The sequence below is a fragment of the Pelodiscus sinensis genome, chromosome 1 (assembly GCF_052426305.1).
Source record: "Pelodiscus sinensis isolate ZL-2025 chromosome 1, ASM5242630v1, whole genome shotgun sequence".
Taxonomy (NCBI): Eukaryota; Metazoa; Chordata; order Testudines; family Trionychidae; genus Pelodiscus; species Pelodiscus sinensis.
This window is the reverse complement of record NC_143052.1, coordinates 85,101,665-85,108,349: the sequence shown is the minus strand read 5'-3', so window position 1 is coordinate 85,108,349 and position 6,685 is coordinate 85,101,665. Positions and strand designations below refer to the sequence as shown.

Genomic DNA, 6,685 nt, shown 5'->3' with positions numbered 1-6,685 from the left:
AATATATTTTTGGAGCTTCTCTATCTAAAAATATTGATTTTTGAGGTTGAAATGATGCAGCCTATTCTCCCATACTGTAGATGAGTCACTTTGGTATTCTTCCTTAGCTGTCTCCAGCCATTATGAGCATGGCGTTTTTGAAAGGGGTTACTCTTTAATGCAGAGTAATAATTTCTAATAATGATTGATCCATAAAACAAAATCCATATAGTTGTTAATACTCATTCTAACAAGGAGCGGTGATGGCATACGTGCTAAGAATGCATATTAAAGTGTGGCTAAAGCATTGCTTTATGACCTCGGCGGGTGCAAAAGCGCACAGCTCTGTTGTCATAGAGGTGAAAGTGAGGCAATGCGCCCTAGTGTGCTGCTTCAGTCAGAAGGCTCTCTGCTGCAGGAGGGGGGGCGGTGTGCTGCGTGCTGCCAACTGGGCTCTCGCCAGCTCCCAGGGCTCTCCTGCAAGTTGGCACTGGCAGTGGCTCCATGCGCCATTCTAAGCAGCAGGTATGTTAAAGGGGTCAGTTGGGGGTGCACTGTAGGAGGCATGCGTGCTCCCAGCTGGGCTCCTGGGTAGTGTGCCTGCAACATTTCTAAGAGTGGGCAGGGTGCTGAAATCCCTCCTTGCCCCTGTTCAACCCCCACCCCAGCCAGCTGAGGCCTGGAGGTGGGCACAGGGTGGGCATTAGAACTCCAGGTATGCAGGGTGGCATGTGGGACCAGCAGCCAAGGCCTTGGGCACTAAGCCATGAGCTCAGAGGTGCTGTAGCTCCCCCTGCACTGCTACACACACACACACACACACACACACACTCAGACTCCTCCAGTCTCTGCCCTGAGACCCCCACCATAACTCCAGACCCATGTGCTGACTCCCGCACCCTCCAAACACACCCCAAACCCCTGCCCCGAGTTCCTCCTCACCCCCCCCCCAACTCCGGCACCCTGCAACACACTGCCAGCCCCCTGCCCTGGTTCCTGCTCCTTCCACATACCCACCCCCTGTCCTGAGACCCTCCACACTCTACCCCACACTCACATTGCTTACAGGTACAGTTATATCACAACCCCTCCCAAGCCACCTGCCCTGAACCTCTTCCAAGGGGGGAATGCAATACTACTGTTCCTGTAAGACATTTAAGTTACCTTTACCCCTGGTTGTCATTAATGGAGTTTCACCTATTGACACCAGCAGAGAATTTGGCCTCATATCAGTCTTAAAGGAAACAAGCCACAAAGCAGTGGGTGAATATTTTTTCTTCAAAAAGGAAAACAAAAATGCTGTTCGAATTTGAGTTCCTCCTCCCCTATGGTATTGGACAGACAAAACCAGAGGAGGACATGAGGATCACCTACAGCACTAGGAGTGAATGACTGGTTGTACCATGATCACCTCTGTTTTAAAATACAAGGGTTGCAGGCCCTTCCACAGTCTCAGGTGGTGACTTTCCAGTTCCACTTGCCCACAGGACAGCTTAATATAAATACCAGCATATACAAGCCTACAATTGTGGCTCAGCATACAATGTAGTCATTATTTTGAGTTCAGATCAGAATGTATTCTAAGGCTGGGTGGAAAGATAATACTGATCGTTGTAAAGATATTTATTGTCTATGATGGCGTCAAAAAGATTTTTTAAAAATATAAAGTTTGCTTTTGTAAAAGACACCTCCTCTACTTGTCTTAGGTCCAACACAACTAACTGCTCCTCATCCAAGGCAAAAACAAAGCAAAAATACCCTCAAAGGAAAAAAAACCCACAATATCCCCAAAGAAAAAATATCCCAGTGCTCACGTCAGGCAAACCCTGGAGAAAAGAAACCTGGTAAGAACATATGCAGTACTTTTTACACATGCCCCTTGTCACTCAGGGTCCTGTAAGAGTTCTTTCTCCTCTTCCACCCCATTCTGATCTCAGCTTTGTAGTTCTGTGCATTGCACCTACCCAGCCCAATATTTGAGCTTTTTATTATAATCCCGAAGACAGGATCTAAGCAAAGAGGTCAGTATTCTTTTGTAATGAGGCCACTCCTTGAGCTTGTCTTAGTTGTTGGGCATGGTACTGCACTGCTTTTCTCCCCCTTGGTGCATTTTGAGGGTCTTCAGTAGCTTCACCTCTCTAGCTGAGGCACAAAGTCAAAATGAACCCCTTCTGAGTCCAATAAACAAACAGCCCCAATACCCTCACTAGGGTCTTCAGTCCCATCTCTGGGCCCTTTAATTCAGCTCTCTGTTCTGGTTCTTAACTAAGCCCTGTCCTCTTCTTGGGGTTTATGTCCCCTTCAGCTTTACCCTTAACCCGGGTTAAGGTTTTTAGGCACTTGTTCTCCCTGAAACCTCCCTAAAGCACATACAGCCAGAAACAAACTATGGTTATGCCTTTGGCCAGAATGAGACACCTTTTCTTGTCTCTCTGGTGCCCTACCAGCCATGGACTGTGATGCTATGGCCTTCTCCTTGCAGCCCCTTTTAGCTGAGTCTGTTAAGCTCTGACTGGCTGCTTCTGTGAGCAGCGGTGGATTTGGGGCAGGGCGAGCGGGGTGGCTGCCCCGGGCCCCGCGCTTGCAAAAGCCCCACGTATGCGCTGTGTCAAAGGGGGGGGGGCTTTGTGGCAAACCAATCCACTTGAGGAGTCCCCCATAGTTGGAAGATGGACTTGCCATGTCCAGAGGTAGTGACCATTCATGACAAGTGGCGAGGGATCTGCTCATGTGATCTGCCAATGTGTTTGGTCTTTTGGGAGGTAAGGATCTTTGAGGTGAACAGAGCTTGTCATGTAGCACTTCCAAAGCAGAAGTGCCTCCTGGCACAGCTACAATGAATACAACTCTGCTTACATAGAGCATGATTGCTGTGTTGTCCATTAACACTACTATTTTTTCCTACAATATATGGACAGATAGCCAAACAGGCTAGACAGATAGCACAGAGGTTCCTGAGATATGAGTCCTCAGAACCTGTGAGGACCACAACTCTTGAGTCTGTAGGATTCCCATATGTGCTCCCCAACTCAGGGACAAAGTGTCCATGATCAATGTGAGTGTTGGTTGCAGAGAAATGAAAAGATTCCATCATAGACATTCTGAGAGTCTATCCACCAGTGCAGAGAGGACTGAGAATGACATTAGCCATCCTTGTAGCCCTCTGAGGTTTACTCTGTCTTATTGTTCTACATAGGTACATGCTGCCATGTGCCTCAGAAGTCTGAGGGAAGTGTACACTGTGGTAATGGAGTAGGTGTGCAGGGCGCAGGACAACCTCAGGCCTCGCCTCCCCCCACTCTACCTTCTCCTGCCTCTGCTCTGCCCCAACCACACCCCTACTCCACCCCTTCCTCTAAGACTGCCCCTGCTCTGTCCCACCCCATCATTTTCCACTTCTGCTCCACCCTCTCCCCCTCATTGTACCATTTCCCGAAGGCCCCTTCCCATGAATGATGCTACTGGGGGATTACCAGGGGGCCTGATGCAGGGCGGCAGCAAGGGTCAGGCCTCCCCCCACACTCACTGAGGTGGCAGGAGCAATGGAAAGCAAAGCAACACAGTAGCCTGCTCCATTCTGCCACCCATCTCCCAGCCAGGTCACTCCACCTCACTGTAGCAGTGAGAAGAGGAGCAACCCAGGCCCAGCCTGCTCTACTCCCCTGAGCTCTGTATCGCTCAAGGGAGTGGAGCGGAGCAGGCTGGGCCAGATCACTCCACTTACCACCACTGCAGTGAAGTGGAGAGAGTGGTGTCATAGCCCAGGTTCTTGGATGGACACTCTCCAGCTACCATGAATGAACTTGTTACTATATGTCTTGCCTCCAATACCATTTCCATCCAGTGTTTTGTTCAAGACCAAGCAGAGCCATTTTTGATTCATATTAATAGCATGCAGCATGGGTTGTCAATCCCACTAGCATTGTTAGTGAGACCTCCTTTGCCTCTCCTCTTGGATCCAGATGTGGTTTCTCAGGACCATGACTGTCTTCCCACTACAGCCTATAGGCCTACTTAACAGCATGGATGCTTTATGGATAACACAACTGGAAATGTCTTGCTTGAAAGACTTTCAAGGATGTGCTTCTGAGGCAGAAAGCCTTCAACTAGGCATACTTGCCTGGCCAAATGGTAGTGTTTTCCTATCTGGTCTCAACAAAAGCATGTATCTCCGAAGCAGGCTTCCATTAATGCCATTTTGGATTATCTGTTGCACCTAAAACATCAAAGTCAGACAGTTAATTCAATTATAATACATGTAGTAGCTATTTCAGCTTTGCACCCTCCAGTGGATAATAGATCACTTTTTCCCCAACTCCATAACTATCAAATTTCTAAAAGGGTTAGACAGGTTATCTCCACAGGGGCAAAAACATGTTTCCCATAGAGTATCTCAACCTGTTGCTTACTAAATTAATGCGACCACCTTTAGAATCTCTCATGACTTGCTCCGTAATCCTCCTTTCTATGAAATTAACATTTCTAGCTCCACTTACCTCAGCAAGGAGAGTGGGAGAATTGACAGCCTTGGTCTCAGAATCTCCCTAAACAGTTTTCTAGGAGGACAAAGTTTATTTCTGCCCACATCCAAAATTTCCAACAAAGGTGGTTTTCAGGTTCCACAATAACCAGGCAATTGATTTGTCACAAAGGATACATCTAGAAGTCAAGGCTATTTTGGGATACCGGAAGTATCCTGAAATAGCTACTCGGCATCCAAGGAATGCGTCCGCTATTTCGAAATAATTTTTGAAATAATGGATGCACTATTTTGGCATACCTGTAAGCCTCTTTCCACGAGGAATAAGGGATGTCTTGAAAGAGTGTTTTATTTTGAAATTTGACACCAAGTAGACATGCCAAATTTCAAAATAGCCTATTTTGAAATAAAATCTAAATGAGATATGCAATTTGCGTAGTGCAAATTGTGTATCTTATTTTGATTTTAGAGTGCAGTGTAGATGTACCCTAAGTCTTCCCAAATCCTCACAAGCATAGGCTTGTGAAGAAGCTTCATTTCCTGAGAGCTTTACCCTTCTACTTGGACCCTATGAGGTCCTTTAGATCCTCAAGGCAGTTATTTGTTGCAATTATAGACAAGGTAAATGGTAAATCAGTTTCTACTCAGAGGACTTCTTCCTGGATTTCCTCTTGAAGTCATTTGTACTATCAGTTAGCTAAAGTCATGTAGCCTAGAGTGTTGGCTCTTTTGACTGGAGTGCAAGTGGCTTCAGCTGTTATTCTGGCACAAGTACCTGCTCAAGACACTTACAAAGACGAGTTTTGGTCATCAGTTCACATTTTTGCTGCTCATTATGCCATTTACTGTCAGTCCAGGAACAATGCCAACTTTTGGACAAGTTGTTCTAAAATTGCTCTTCATCCCAGGTACACCTACATGTTACTCTGCTTGGGAGTCACCTACAGTGGAATAGACATGTACAATCACTTGAAGAAAAAAATAGTTACTCACCTCTCTTAACTGTTGTGTTTTCAGATGTGCTGCACTTATCCAGTCCATGACCTGCACTCCTTCCCCTCTCTATCAGAGTATGTCCAGTGTGTGGTGTGTGATAGTACAGGGTATTTGAGCTGCTCAAAGGAGTATCACAGAGGGAATTTTTTTGGACAACTGTGCACAAGGTGTGCACACACATACAGTGGAATGAGCATGTGCAACAAATTTCAAAGAACAAGTTATGGAAAAGTAGGCAAGAGGGTTTCCCCCCTTGCTTTACGAAGCACTGTGATCTATGAATAAAAAGTGCTGTATAAGAGCAAAGTATTATTATAAATTACTACCAAAATTGATATTTCAAAAGTGTAACATTAGGACCCCGAAGCCTCAGTATCATACGTTTTCTTTTATAATTGCTTTTCTATTCCAGAGATCAATATAATATGACAGCATGAGAAAAATGTGCCAGAATCTCTATAGCTTGTCTCTTCAATAAATACATTTCTGACAGTCTATAAAAGTAGCCACTGGATGGCAGTGTTTTACATGGTATTTCAAGTTCAGTTTCTACAGTTTAATAAGACTGTGACTGCAGGTGCTCATCTGACTAAAACTGGCAGCCAAATATGAGGCTAGCACTTATTTGAATTCCATGTTTGTTGCACTGACAAAAATTGAACTGACAGTCATATTATGGCGAGGTTACTGCCTCTGCATTGTTAAGTTTGAGACTTGCTTTCCATTATAAGCTCAGCTTTGACTCTCACCTCTGAAATTCCCAAAAAGGGTCTTCTTTATTTCAGATGTTGTCTATGCAGATGTCGTCTATATCATCTATAGGTGGCACATGGAGAATTTTTTCTCAACTTTCAGATAACTAGGACAAGCTAATTATTTTTTGATTTAGGTCCCTGAAAACCTGTATTATGTTTTGAAAATTTTTTCTAACACTTGTTTGCCATGTCTTTCCTCGAAAATGGTTTCTCTGAGAAGCTTTGTATAAAACTTATTTGAAAGACCTCAAAGAGATCAAGTGCATGGGACCAATTTGGAGACAGGGAAAGGCATATTTGTCAGAATTTGAGGTAAATTTGCTCCAGCTAATTACATACTTCTTTTGAGTTGGACTACAGAGGACATTTAACAATCAGTTTTACTGGTATGCATTTTTTCAGAAAACTAATTAAAAAAATGGCTTGTGTAAATATTTGCAGAAAATATTTGTTTAAAAATATGAACATGTCAGTA

At 44.7% G+C, this 6,685-nt stretch overlaps 1 long non-coding RNA gene across 1 annotated transcript; it reads left to right on the top strand.

The window, feature by feature from the left end:
• The first annotated feature begins 370 nt into the window (after positions 1–370).
• Positions 371–5,774, top strand: LOC112545009 (uncharacterized). Its single transcript, XR_003088396.3, has 3 exons — positions 371–504; positions 1,686–1,823; positions 5,477–5,774. It is a non-coding gene; the product is annotated as an uncharacterized LOC112545009 (long non-coding RNA).
• The last annotated feature ends 911 nt before the right edge of the window (positions 5,775–6,685 follow it).